This window comes from Halyomorpha halys, unplaced genomic scaffold (assembly GCF_000696795.3).
Source record: "Halyomorpha halys isolate HHAL.00 unplaced genomic scaffold, Hhal_1.1 Scaffold692.1, whole genome shotgun sequence".
NCBI lineage: Eukaryota > Metazoa > Arthropoda > Insecta > Hemiptera > Pentatomidae > Halyomorpha > Halyomorpha halys.
In genome coordinates, this window is record NW_027113553.1 from 538,380 (window position 1) to 554,025 (window position 15,646).

Genomic DNA, 15,646 nt, shown 5'->3' on the forward strand with positions numbered 1-15,646 from the left:
TATTTATTTATTTTAGAAGCTGCAAATTGGTTCGCTTAACAAATATATGTTAGTAACTATGAATCAAGTTAGGCGTGATATCCCCCTAGCAGTGAGTTCCTTTTGGTAAGTGGAACAGTTGGTCCTGTTCCCATCTAGGAACTGCGGTTACAGAACGGATACCGGTTACTGTTATTCTACAAGGCCGGGTCAAGGCCGTTATCGTGGCCTTCCTCAAGTTTTTACTCTCTTTTTCGCACATTCTTAACAAATAGAATTTTGTAAAACCATTATCTACTAACCGTTTTAGAGGAGATAATTATTTATATATGTTATATTTGAAATAAATAATTAATAAAAATAATACATTACTTATTAAAAAGAACTAAAATAAATAGTCTTTTAAAAATCTATTAAATTATTCGCCAGAACTCATGATTATTCTGATTTAAATCAATAGACCTAATTTTGACTCTTAAGAAACGAATCGGTTTTTGCGTATTTAAATCGGGCCTAAACTTTCACTTTTAAAATTACCGTTTTAGTCCCAACATATGCAAATTTATTTAAAAAAATTAAAAGGCTGTATATTTGATCTAACTTTCCGATTTTTTGTCGCTTCAAGGTTATGAAGATGGAAATCCTATTACTTTCGGCGGATTCAAAACAACGGTCCAAAATCTTGGTCAAGAAAAAAAATGCTATGAGCCGGGCAATAATGCGATTTAAACCTGAACATTTTAGGTTTTAATGATGTTATGGCAAAGAATGCATTTGATAATTCAATTTATAAAAAAAAAATAATTAAAATAAGCATGTAATTTAACAGAACAGGAAAAATATATAAATATTAGAATATAAAATAACTTCTTATTATGAAAAAAGAATCTTGTTTTATTTAGCCTGAAAATGTGGAGTATATAACATAAAATTATTCCAAAGATGTATATTTTCTATCTTTAAGGAGAAAAATGCTGTCTGAATCTTAACTATCTGTAACCTCATTCACTGGATCGGCCAATTTAGACGAATTTTCTTGTGTAAAATATTAAATTATTATTAAATTTAAAGTTAAACTTAATTATCTACGAGTAAACCCATTTTCATCTCAGACTTAAAAGTTGTATTACATTCATATGTCTATCCGTTTATTTCACACTAAATCATTAAAAAAAAAAGACTAATGCTGTTTTTAACGATTATAAAATATATAATTGATAAGTAAATTTTGATAAGGGCTCATCTTAATAGTTTCATATCTGACAAAAATCTGTCACATCTGGTCTTTGGGATAATCTGTATGTTGTTCCTTAGACTGCATTTTTTATTTCAGCCTCATTAGCTTCGGGACAGTCTGCAGGGCGACCCCACTAGAGAAAAGTAAGCCCAGTCCACGTTACGTTTGGAACAAGTTCAACCCAGAATAAAATCAAAAATTTTATTTTGCCAGATGTACCAACATTAAAGCAAAGCAGATACATACATATCCATGTTTTATGTGCATACGATATTCGCTGTCATTACATGAGAAACATTCGATAATTAAAAGCAATATAATGGTACACTAAATAAATATTTGTTTTTTTTTTTAATTCACAATTAGATTATATTTTACTATAGTGATAGAATAGAGTATTTACTCACAATCCTTTTTTATGAATGATGTTGTCCTCAAACCTAAAAATAAAAATAACAGTTTAGATAATGCATATAGCTGATAATAAACTGCTCAATATCTTTGCTAATGCCAATGAGTATAATTACTTTAACTAATTTCTTTTGTTTTTTTAAATAATACTACTGTATATTCTTATATTACTATAATATATCTGGTATAGTTATGGAATTGTTCCACTTTAAAATACACCCCTTATTTTACAAAAGCATTGGCTGAGTTACAAAATACCTTGTTAAAATCAAAAAAATATTATTTAAATTTATTTTAAATTATTATATAACCTTTAAGCGTTATTATTAAAACAAGTTAAAAAGATTCAGACTACACCATGACCAATAAAAATTTATACCGGTGAACTTGATGTAAGTAGAACTAAATCTAAAAATAGAAAAAAATAATCGAGGAACAATGACCCGCTAAATCAGAAATGAAGGTCCGAAGAGAATGAACTAACTTTCTGATTAGCAGCTGAGGATCTAATTTTTGCGTTCCTCTCACAGGAATTAACGGCGATGATTGGAAAGCCGCAAAATGGGACCAGAGGCTAGTAGCAGGAAAGTGATTCCCGGACGTCCTTGTGGGAAGAAAGTGACCTGGAGGGATCCAGATGCATAATGTTCCCATCGCCAGTAATGCAACATCTGCAGCTTAACTATGACCATGGGGAAAACAGTCTCGATTTGGAAAGTTTTCAATTCGATAATGCACAGATAAATAAAAATTAAAATATTCATGACCGTGAGATTTTATCTACTCTACCACAAACCTTCTATTTGTGTAGATTGTTCTGCCTTTATTACTTTCTGATCTATAATATGCTCTAATGCTCGTTTTATTTATAAGTGAATGAATCAATAAAAAACAAATGTAATTAAGGAACGTCTGGTTCCCTCAAAATAATAAATATGTAAATGTGTGCGACTAAGGTGTGTGTATTTTGTAATGAATGATGAGTGATAAAAAATGGGAAAATTACCAAAACAAATCAATATCTAGGTAAGTATAAATTAAGCTCCGTCGCAAACAGAACTTTAAAAAAAAAAGGGAAAAAGGTCCGTGAAATGATTAACACAAGATCAGCTTAAAGACTACTTTATTCCTCGTTTTAATCCACCATATATACATTTATGCAGTGTTTACATAGGTCCCGAGGTATTAGTGGAGATAACAGGTACCCTTGTACCTTAACTCACAAATATAATATAAAATTGATGATAATAACAGAATAAACAAATAATTAATCAATGGAATATGTTTCAGATGAGATCAAAAATACTCAAATAGTAATAACTATTTTTATTTGAGTTAACGTTTCACTGTTTACTTTTAAATTATTTTCAAATTTAACGTACTTAACTGCCATCATGCCCACTCATCCCAATACAAATGGTTCACTCTGACTTTGGCTTCTGTCAAACAGGTATGAATTCTATTTTCTTCCTTTTTTCTGGATTTTATTCTTATCCTATTTTTTCATCTCATAGTTTGTACTTTCTTTTATATTTCTTCTTTTTATCTGTAACTAATTTCGTTTTAATTGATTGCTTATAACCTTTTATAGGAATAAGAAAATTTATTTTTTAAGTTTCATTGTATACCCTTGTAATTTTCCATTTATTTTTTTTTTTACTCATGTTAAGCGTTTGTATTTTTTTTAGTCCAGACGAAGACCTGCAACGTGGGGCGAAACGTTGGCTCAAATAAAAATAGTTATTACTGTTTGAGTTTTTTCGATCGCACCCGGACCATATTCCATTTATTCATAATACACACGGTCAATCGACGATCTTCCAGTATGAACTAATGATGTTTTTACATATATGCGAAAGATTGATTGTTAAGAAGGTGGAGAAATATAATTGATGTTTTAATGGAGTTAATAATGATATTTTACGAACGGAGATGGGTACATAATAGAGATGCGACATCGATAAAAAAACATTGATGTTTTAAAACATCGATGTTCAATACTAAAACATCGATGTTAAAAAACCATCGACAAAAACATCGATGTTTTTTTTTAAGGACTCAAAAAACATCGATGTTTTTTTTTAAGGACTCAAAAAACATCAATGTTTTAAAATATCGTTGCTTACAATACATTACCCAAAAAACATCGATGTTTTTAAACAACTATTTCAGAAACATAAGGTCTGTTACAACGATCACGCATTCTACGGCCTGTCAGTAGTTGCTTTGAAACTAAGAATCCGAAATCGACTACAAAAAAACCGTGCCCGTGTAGGCGACATATTTCCGTGACAACGTATACTCTATGCTAATATTACATAAATATAAATTAAAATCAATCCAATGTTATATATTTGAAATAATAAACCAGTTCACATATTGAATTCAGATATTTATTTTTGCTTGGTTATACATTAATTAATTTTTATACATATGATATAATATCCATATGTTAAACGAAGTCAATTTCCGTTACGGGACACTTTTTCTAACATGGCATCCCGCAAAATGATTTATAAGACGTTGTCACGTCAAAATCTACTTCCGTTACGGGACACTTTTTCTAACATGGCATCCCGCAAAATGATTTATAAGACGTTGTCACGTCAAAAAATCGATGTTTTTAAAATATCGTTGCTTACAATACATTTCCCAAAATACATCGATGTTTTTGAACATTCATTTGAACAACATAAGGTCTGTTCAAACGATCACGCATTCTATGGCCTATCAGAAGTGGGTTTTGAAACTAAGAATCCGACATCGACTACAAAAAACATCGATGTTTTTAAAATATCGTTGCTTACAATACATTACCTAAAATACATCGATGTTTTTGAACATTCATTTGAATAACATAAGGTCTGTTCAAACGAACACGCATTCTACAGCCTGTCAGAAGTGGATTTTGAAACTAATAATCCCATATCGACAGGCATTGTATGCAACGATATTTTAAAACATCGATGTTTTTTGTAGTCGAAGTTCCATTCTTTCATACAAAAAGCACTTCTGACTGGCCTGAGCATGGTAGTCGTTGGAACAGACCTTATGTTCCTTCAATAGTTGTTCAAAAACATCGATGTTTTTGCGGTAAAGTATTGTAAGCAACGATATTTTAAAACATCGATGTTTTTTGTAGTCGATATACCATTCTTAGTTTCAAAAACCACTTCTGACAGGTCGTAGAATGCGTGATCGTAAGAACAGACCTTATGTTTCTGATGTTGTTGTACAAAAACATCGATGTATTTTGGGTAATCTATTGTATGCAACGATATTTTAATATTGAGCATTGATATTTCTAAACATCGATGTTTTTTTTTTTTCAATTTGCATTATTTTTTGCAAAATATCACTTCCGACTGGCGGGAGTATACGTAGTCGTTTGAACAGAACTTATGTTACTGAAATGGTTGTTCAAAAACATCGATGTATTTTAGGCAAAGGTTGTGATCTAACGATACTAGATTTTTTTTTTAAGAAACTCCTTCTGAGATGCGATATAAAAGTGCTGAGATCTCGTGTTTAGGTAAATCTTTGGAGATAACAATGAAACAGGGGGTGAAAATTAAGAACGTAAGGCTGCTTTTAATTTTCGATTTGTACCGCTAAATCTAAATAAATGATTATTATATATCACTACATTGTCCTCACCTCTATTCTTAATGTAGTTATAGTTTAGTTAAATTTAACTCAAACTGTCGTTATGTTAAGAAAATCAGTTAAAAATTATATATTCATTATTATAATTTTATATTTGTTGTTGTTAATTATACAAGAATAACTTAGGTCGATCTGAAATATGTATATAAGTAGTTTATGAACATCGTAAAAATAAAATTCTAGATATTTGTTAGTAGAATGTATACAGGAATTTAATAGATAAATCTTTTTTTACTGTTAATACACAGATTACATCACCATAAATATGGAATTTATACTTTGCATAATAACCTCAGATTTAGAAAAGAAAAATGTATTATATAGGAGGAAATGAAATAGTTGGATTGAGGGAGGAAAGGACAGGCGGAGTCGGAAAGCTAGTTTTGTGTATCAGACTCTCTAAAAAAAGATATGATAGATTTATAAGGCATTAGACTTTTATTTAATATCTGTCCTATCATATGATATTTGTTTTATTTTTTAATTTATTAGTATAACGTTTCTTATAAATATATCATACAAGAGGTATATGCAATTTTTTACTCTAAAAAATATTCCTTATTTTACATTTATGTTCACTGAGGGAACAAAACTTTAATAATAAATCAAAAATAAATTACATCCATTTGTTTAATGATAATAGAATAACCTTCCTGCTTTGAGAAAATAGGTTAAATATACTAGAACTTGGCCATGATCTATAACAATTACGTGGAATAGAGAAATGCAATGCAACTGTCTGAATCATCCGCTCAACCAACAATTTCAATGAGTATAGGCACTTTGTTGCAGAGTGAAGGAAATTCCCTCTTATTTTATTGGTTACACGATTTTATATTATAATACTATTTTCGCTCTACAGAGGCGACTTTAAAGAATTACAAATATCGCAAAGAGCAAAACTTTCATATGCAAACGAATCATTTCAATCAAATTAAAAATTGTAACAGATATTAGTGATATTGTGTCAATATTTGACATACATTTGAAGCCTTTGAAATGCAGGTCAGCACATGGGAATATCCTGGAGTAAATGAGATGCAGTGAAGAGGAAATGACAAGATGCAAGAACTTCAAGATCAATTAATCTCTTGACATTGGTACATCTCGCCGGGAGACTGTATCAGATAAACTTCTCAGAAGGGACAGCCTTGATGGCAAAGATAATAGAGACGTCAGATGCACCAATTGAATATGAGATACAGAAAGTATCAATTAAAAATGAGTACTAGTTTTTATTTATATTTTTAAAGATGTTCTTATTACTGGTTTTAATGTTTATTCATTACAGAATAAATGGTTTCTGAATTTAACAAACACAGTTTCATTGGAATAAGCTTCATAAAACGGATTTTTTTTGTGTTTAAATACTTTTATTACGTTATATTACATTCCGTAATATTTATAGACAATGATAATAGGAATTATACGGTTCATTCACACCATATTTACAAATATATAGATTAAATAATAACAAAATAAGAAATAGAAACAAAAAGAAAATAAAAATAATAAAATACAAAATAAATTAAAGAACATTTAATACTAATTAAAAATAAAAAATTGAACTTAAAATAACTTCTTGAACACAATAATTCCTATTAAAATGGTTAATTAAGTCAAGAGTGAGTTTTCCAGCATATTTATTTATACAGTAGAAATAAAACCTATTTCTACCATATGATTAATTTATTTCTTAAATTTATTTATTAATTTATGAGGTATTGGTTCATTAAATTTATTTCTACCTCATAAGTAAATATGGTAGAAATATTTAATATCTAACTATTTCTTTCATGATGTAGATTTTCTTAAATACCAACTTTATTAACAGTTAACTCAGTTAGATATTAAGTGGCCTTGAGGTATAACCAGCAATTGTCAACGACCGATTCGAGATGAGGGTAGACCGTAACAAGCCAACGGGATGACCTCCAGCAATTCCAACTAAAAGAACAGATGTATGCTTATTTAAATAATAAATGGTCGAAAGATTAATACTATAATGATATAAATCCTTTTTCATTTACCATACCATTCCAGGTATCGCTGAAGAATCTTGCTTTGGTCTAATATTGTTTAACTGATTGTTTCAGATTTTTGTATTCTCTTCTTACTGAATCGAAACCACAACTAATATATTATAAGAAGCATTCAAGAAAACATCTAAATACCCTAAAAAAATGGTATTACACCTAAGTATTAATAATACTTTTTACATTTTCACAAAACGAGTGACTGTGATCCAACATAATTTTTAATGGTACTCCAATTATTTTTGTCAATGAAATTCTCAAAAGTAATATTTAACAATAAACTCTTATTAACCAGTATATTAATTAAAAATTTAAAATAGGCTGGAAAATTTAATAAAAAAGATGGTTTCAAATCTCCCAATTGATCCTCGGTAAGTCTATCCCATGAACTATCATAACCTATGAAGCATCACTAATTTAATTGACATGAAAAAACTATGAGTATCTAAAAAAAAAAAATCCTCAGAATTGTAAATAAACTATGTATGTTACACTAGAATAACTGGGATTATTAAATATTAACACTTGACATGACTACATAATTAAATATTATCACTTAATATGATTGTGTATTTATTTAATCATGCTCTCACCATTCTTTAAACCCTTTATTAACTAAAAAAAACAACGATCCGTTGATATAAAGGTAATTGAACCAAACTTTATTGTATCATCAATGACAATATGTTTTTTTTTATTATATTTTAAAACAGCTCAGGACTTTTTCTCTCAGTTTATATTAATACAGCTTACATAAAATAAGAAATAAAGGCAACATGTATGAATGTTGTAAAATCTAAAAGTATATTCCTAAGCAATGCAATAATTACTGTACATATTAATATTTATAAAAAAAATTATGAAACTAAAATATCTATAAAGAATGTCATGAATTTTACTTTTGTGGTCTTTGAAGAGAAAAAGAATAGTTGATATATTCCGAAGAATCCATTATTAAACTACCTTGCAACATTTCATTATAATTAAAGTAAGAGTATTTTATTTTTTTCATTGTTTACTACAAACATATTTAATTGCGATCTAATCAAAGTGAAGCGACAACGAATTTGTTTAGGGCTTCCACAGACAACAACGGTCAACAATTATTATACGTTTTACTTTGCAGAGGGGCGAAACATTGGTTAACAATAAACAGTTTTCTTTAACTATTTTGATACCTTTATTGACTGCTATCTTATACTATCTTCCTACAGTCTACTTCATACGGTCTATCTATCTTCTTGCAACTGCGATGTAATTTTATTTGATCCAATTAAAAATAAATATTTTTGAGCTTGATTCTATTCTATTCGACTTGGTTGAATAAAATGAGAAATGTCAATCAAGGAGATGGAAGTGATATTGATTGGAATCGACAATGAGATATGAATGTACAATAACTAGTTGCCTCAAGGGAAAGAAATGCAATAAAAAGCGAGTAGAAAGGTCTAAGAGAGAAAGGGACCGTAATAGATTGGAAGGTACGACAATGGGTCGAGGTAAAAACAGACACCGGAGTAGAGGAGATCTCATCCTGCTCTCTGGGTTAGCAGATCGCCCTCATTGTTAGTTCTGATATTTCTTCTACATCATATATCCTACATCCTTCCTTCAGCTTCTTTTCACTTTCTTGGCCCTCTGAGGTATCGACAGTTGGTTGGAATACGGGCAAAACTTTCCATAGCTGGCTGGTATCGACTGTCAACCGTGTGCAACTTAATGTCAAATGAAATGGCACCAGCTTTCAAATGGAAAGTTGAAGTTTAATAATCTCCTGTATCTAATAAATAACGGATTTGAATAAAAATGGGATAAACCTTTTTTTTAACTCATATCACTATTTGCCCTTTAACATTAAAGTTTCTTATGAGACATGAAAATACTTTTTGTACATTATCAAGTTAGTGCATGTAAAGAAAATAATTATAAATAGTCATTTGTATATATTTATATTCTTTATTTTATTTAAAAAAATAATATATGTAATTATCTTTTCTATAGGAAGATTATATTATATGTTAAAGATAAGGTATAGATACATAATATAAATTATATCCTGTAAATAGATAATATTAATATTTAAACCTCATTGTCGTTGAACCTCAGTATTGAACGTACTTCAGTGCATAATTTAATAGCCCAATGACTATTCAGGATAGGATTCAGTAGCCATTTAGTTGAAATACGTTAGAAAAATATTTAGTTTACAATTTTAAATTTATTAAGATAACCTGATTTATTATAAGGTTTTTTAAAAACTTTTTCTGAAGTATGAAAATGGGAATTTTTACGCGCTTTATTATTTATAACAACTGTTATAAATTCAAGGAGATATTTTGGATTATAAAATAGTGTATCTAATAGATAAATCACTTTCCCTTCAAATATGTCACAGAATTAAAATTAGTTGATCATACTTAATTTTTTATAATTAATATTTTTTTTTACTTTTTTAAACATTTTACTTTGCCTTTAAATAAAGAAGATGACTGCAAAATGGAAATATAAAATAAGGAATAAATACGACAATTTAGAAGTTAAAATAAACAAAAACAAACAATAAAAATATAAATTAATAAATATAATTAAATGATAAAATTAATAATATACAATGACAAACAAATGAAATTGAAAAAAAAATGAATAAATATTAAATATATAAATATCAAGTTCTACGCATACTATATTTGGCAGCGGAACTAGAAAGTAAAGTATTTCCTTCTAGGATCATACATAGTTATGTGTACAGGTGTATAGGATATTATACATATTTATGAACATAAATTGTGAAAAATGTATATGAGAATAAATAAATAAATACCATGTATATAGTTTGTTAATTTATTTTAGAAAATGTGTGAGAGTGTATAAAACCATAAAGTCTAAAGTGTGTATATTATCTTTATTTTTAAATAGACCAATTTTCTTTTCCAGAAGATAGAAGAAAGTACAAGAAGTTAAATGGGTAGGTCGTTTCAAACCGCTTTATGATGGCAAAAAGAGCATAAGAAACATCCTTTTATCCTGAGTGTAATTTAGCTCCACTTTCATAGTTCTCTTTGTAGAGTTTAATATAAAGTGCTTTATTCTTTATTAGACCGCAACTGAACCAATAGATCTCAAAATTCTGAAGTGTGTTTTAAATTATTTGATATGCTATAAACCGTAAATTTATGTTATATTAATTGCTTACAATATTCTGGTGTAACCAGAAATGTAAGATACCCGACACATGTATCGTGTGAACAGATTTTCCCAGCTATATAGGACCTAATTTGCCTTCTGTTAGTGGTTAGGGGATAATATTCTAGTTTCTTGCACTAAGTGCCTACCTGACCAGATCTTAATAGGCAAGTGGGGTGAGTTCGTATTACGTGATTGGTTATGAGGGGTAGTTATTATTTCTGCCTTGTTATATGAGTATTTATAAGAGGGAATTACACTAATACACTGTTAGTGTGAGCTTCCGTCCCGAAGAACCAGAGGTGGCTTAATCGAAAAATTGGAGATCAATGGACTCCTATTATATGCTGGATAATTTGGCTTATTATACGTTGTAAACTTGTTTCATATATAATTATTTATTGTTTTTTTTATTTTATTATTCTTCAAAAGGCAACCTTATTCCTTATCACACCCTCTCTCACTCTTACAGGGTGAACAGCGGTATTTTCATTTCAAATATTCAAAAAGTGATTTTAAACACTCTGTGTACTGTACAATAATTTTAGTTATTTTATACGATAATTGTTATTATTATTTTCCAAAACTTAAAGAGTTAATTAAAATTAATCTATTGTGCATTAATTGATGGTGAGAGATTTTTCAAGAGACTTCTTCCCTATTTTATTTTATTTTTTTTAAACGGGCTACATGCAGATATTTCTCCGGTTAATTGGAGTAAACATGTAATTGTTCTGTAGTTCTCATGACGTTCAAAGCATTATCTAGTGAAATAAGGAATATATATGCCATATATATTTGTAAAAAATAAAAATATAAAATAAAAAATATTTATTTTCTTATACTCTATATATTTTTTTTCGAAAATAGTATTTATTGCATTCCTAATTTGATCAGTATCATCACAGACGATAAAATATTTATGGGTATTATTGGTATACTTTTACCCCACCTAACTAACACTAAGGATATATGAGTACTAATATGAAATAAACATAGAATGTAAAACAATTGTGTCCATGAAAATAATTGTATAATTTTCAATAATAGTATCTCTGTCATTCATAAGTTTATAAACCTTGAGTAGATTAGGTAACAAAGAAAAAAAAAACTCATAGCTGTGAACAATTTTTTTTGTTCAATTCGAACGTTTCCTCGACTTTTTTTACATTAAATTTAATTTTTAAAAATAGTGTTAGTAATTTATTAAGGGCAGATGTTAAATGGATAGGTTGTGATCTCTCAGTTTATAAGTAAGAAATATTTTTGTATGACAAACACTGCTTTAGCTAGGAAAAAATTAAAAAATATATAAATATGGAAAATAATACCCAGTGCTCGTACTATTTATTTAAAAATAAATTAATAACAAACAATATTTTTATTAATTTGGTTATTTGGTCAGAATCATGCTCAACCATCATATTTTTACCCAATTATGAGTACCAACTTAATGAGACGGGGTGAACCCTGGAGAGTTCCCTAAAGCACAGGCCTGACTCACGGCATCGGTGAAACAGAGTAGAATTATCTATTTCAGCCGGATTTGAATCTGGGTCCATACATTTAGTAGCTCAGTGCCTTACCACTGAGCAACCCGCTACTTCTTATATTCGAATATATTTATAATTATACCAATAAATGTAATCCATGAATTGGTGAGGGCTTTAGAGCCTTTCTTAACTCATAAAAAAAAAAAAAATATGAAGAGAACTGGTGGAAGTTCGATGACATTAAAATGCGAGATCATTACAGCAAAACTAATTAGAGGGAAACTTCCCTTCGGTTATTAATATCGAGTAGAGCTGTCTTTAAAACATTTATTCGTCTAGGACTCATTGTATAATTAGCTAAAACTGGGATCCGGCATGGACTCGAATGGCTAGGTCAAGTCGTTTTACTACTTCTGGATAGAATAAAATTATTATATAAATGGAAATATTAATGATAATGACATATAATTTATATAATTAGAAAGAAACGTTCAACATAAGGGGAAATGACTCCGTTTCAATGTCAACTTTGATGTATTATTTCAACAAATAAAAATAAAAGAGTTCAGCTGCTCTCAAAAAATATATATTATTAGAATATGCTGTATGAATTAATTCTTGACGAGTCATGCCTGTTTTAGTCAACAGGCATCTTTTAGATAATACAGCTAAGTTTTTCCTTGACAATATGACTTTCCAATATCATTTTAAAAAGGAAACCTATGCGTAGGAAATGTTTGTAGACCATTTCCATCAAATCGTCCTTCCGTCAGATCTCCATTGAAGAGTAGCTTTCTCCAGTTGCAGAAGAACTATCAAAGAATGGTAGTAGGCCAGACACGCCTCAAGGTAGGCCGATTCTAGGAAGGTGGCTGCAATCCTTGGTCTTTGCTTCTCTGGAGTGCATCTATTTTTTTCTAACGGTATAGCCTACTTTTTTTTCTTCCGATTGTACTATTCCAACCCGAATCCCTATCACAAATTTTCGAGATTTTAGCCATGTCTGTGCGTAGTGGAACATATCTGTGTGTCTAAACTGTTGAACTAGGGGACATAAAGTCAGAGTAATTTATATGATTCTGGACTCAAAATCTGACATTTTAGTTTAATGGAAATTGGGTTATTTATTTATGTATACAAATACATCTGCCCTTAGAAGGTTATTGGCTTGCTACACATAGGTTTTTTCCTGTAATTATTATGCAGTTTGCTTTAAGGCAATGGCTAAAATAATTGTATTGTATACAATAGTACATATCGTAAATATTTGTATTGCATATTGTAATTACAAATACTTATATGATTTCAATTTCTGTTTTTTGCATATTTGTAGTTTCTATATTATAGGAAAATTTACGAAAAAACGCACGGATAAAAATAAACGTAATAAAAAAAATAATAAAGTAATTAAACATAAGTTATGAATGCTGAAGAAATGAACAATTATACACTTGAAATATTAAATGTATACATAAAATTCATTTAAGATACAAACGTAAGTTTGTAAAATTGAAAGGTATAATTATTTCACCTAGTTTAATTAATAAACAAAACATTTAACGTTTTACCAATTAGACCGTTCTCTGGGAAAAAAATACAGTTGCAAATTCTAGGACGAACTCATTGACTCAATCTTACAATATAGATGAGGTTAAAAAATAACTTATACTTGAATTTGTAATTGAGCCTTGTTCCTGAGTATGGCGTATCAGCTGAAACGTTAAACATTTCTTAATTTTTTATTAAATATAAACAGTAAATAAATTTTATATGTACACTGAATATATACAAATTAGGTTTCAAGTTTTGTTTAATAATATTTTTAGTACGTTTTTGGGTGTATCATTCTGCATTTAGTTTTGTTTGTGTGTTATATTATCTTTTACTAATTGATAATTGTTTCAATGATCTCTACAGATTATGATTATTCAACTTACTCTTTATCATCTTTAACATGAAACATACTTTTTTTAGAGCTTTTCATCAGATCTAATAAAACGGCTCCTGCGACAGATGGATTTCCTTTTATTGAAATTTTATAATAATTCAAGGTAAGACTTCATGAAACCACCTTTTCATTGTCTTTAAATGTTTTATTTATATTTTTATCAATAACCACTCTACTAGTATATGAGAGTATGTATATTATCATAGTGGTAAATCAATAGAAGAAGTTATTACTAATTTTTTTATATAAAGTATTTTATTTTTTAATAAAAGTATACTGAAATGTATCAATTTTATTTGTTATCACACTTCATTATCACAATTCACTGATTCCTTATCAATTCAATCAAAATTATCATTTGGAATTACCAACGCAGTCAACCATTCATCACTTCACTTAATCTCATTTTTTATCCAGATTGGTATTTTATAGTACTATCCTAAAATTAAGGTAAAATCATTATTATACCTTCTCATCAATTAAAATTTTCTATTTTATTTTTAAAAAATAAGATATTTATTTCTATATAAAAAAAATTTATTTGTACAATTTATAAAAAAAAATATGTTTTTTAGTTTAAAAATTGTATCCTGTCGTGTACATTTTTTCCTATTTATTGTAGTAATAATAGAAAAATATTATTGATAAAAAAATAAAATATTGAAAAAATAAAATGAGATTCACATCAATTTTTAGACTGAGTATGTAATACATGTAATAATAATAATAATTCACTAATGCTTCCACTTACAGGATAGTAAAATTATAATTCAAATAAGAATAAAAATATATAATAATGAAAAATAAAATGGATAATATTAAAAAAGGATTACTGTGTACCTATCTAAAATTTAGTTGTTTAAAAGAATGTATGAAATCTCAACGTAGGATTCTGAAAAAAGTAATAAAGGTTAAATTATTACTGCACTTTGGTAAAAATCAAGGAGTCGACCGTGATTAACACTAATCATCTCTTTGCACAACCGTTGGTCTAGTAACAGTTCTTCCTTACCAAATACAGCACCACTGACCAATGTGTTGTAGTGATAGATTTTTTTAAAAATTTAATATAAGACATTAAACAATCTAGTTAATAAACAAGGATGATGTACAGAATATACCCTTCCAAAAAAATAATATTAAAACTAGGTATCAAGGTCAAACCTGTTAGAAAATTTGAGTTATACTAAACTCGCGTGAAGAACTTCCGTTAACACTACTAAAGTTTCTGATAATAGATATCCCAATTATTTTCTACGATTTCTAGAGTGAAAAAATGTTATTCATCTAGCTGGCCACGTTCTTGTGGCTTTCAAAATCAGGGGTCGGATTTCACGCCTTAAATTAAAAATGAAATATCAGTTTATTAAAATCTGGAGGAAAAAAAAATACAATCTAAATTTTTAGGAAGAATGCGAACAGAGCTAAACTGGTAGCGGAATTGGAAATAGGTATTTATCGGGTAGAAAAAAATGTGCGAACAATCGATAATCTTCAGGAATTCAGATTAAGAGAAAGCTTCATCTGTAATTTATAATTTAAAATTAAGTGGGCTCTAAATTTCAGGACTTAAGTGTCTAAAATAAGAACTGGCATATGAAATACATTGCATGATACATCGTATTTATTAAGCCTTCGAGTATAAGCAAGTTTGTTTTTTATAACTAATGGAGTACTGAATGTCTTCAGATTA

The 15,646-nt window shown here is 28.6% G+C and overlaps 1 protein-coding gene across 2 annotated transcripts in view; it reads right to left on the reverse strand.

Moving 5' to 3' along the window:
- Positions 1-15,646, reverse strand: part of LOC106685432 (uncharacterized) — a 195,182-nt gene that overhangs the window by 76,132 nt on the left and 103,404 nt on the right. The window contains exon 4 of one of the 2 annotated variants that reach the window (XM_014428091.2): positions 1,624-1,656. The exons of the other annotated variant lie outside the window; for it this stretch is intronic. The gene's annotated coding sequence lies outside the window, so the exon portion shown is untranslated. The remainder of the gene's footprint in view (positions 1-1,623; positions 1,657-15,646) is intronic. 2 annotated transcript variants of the gene reach the window in all.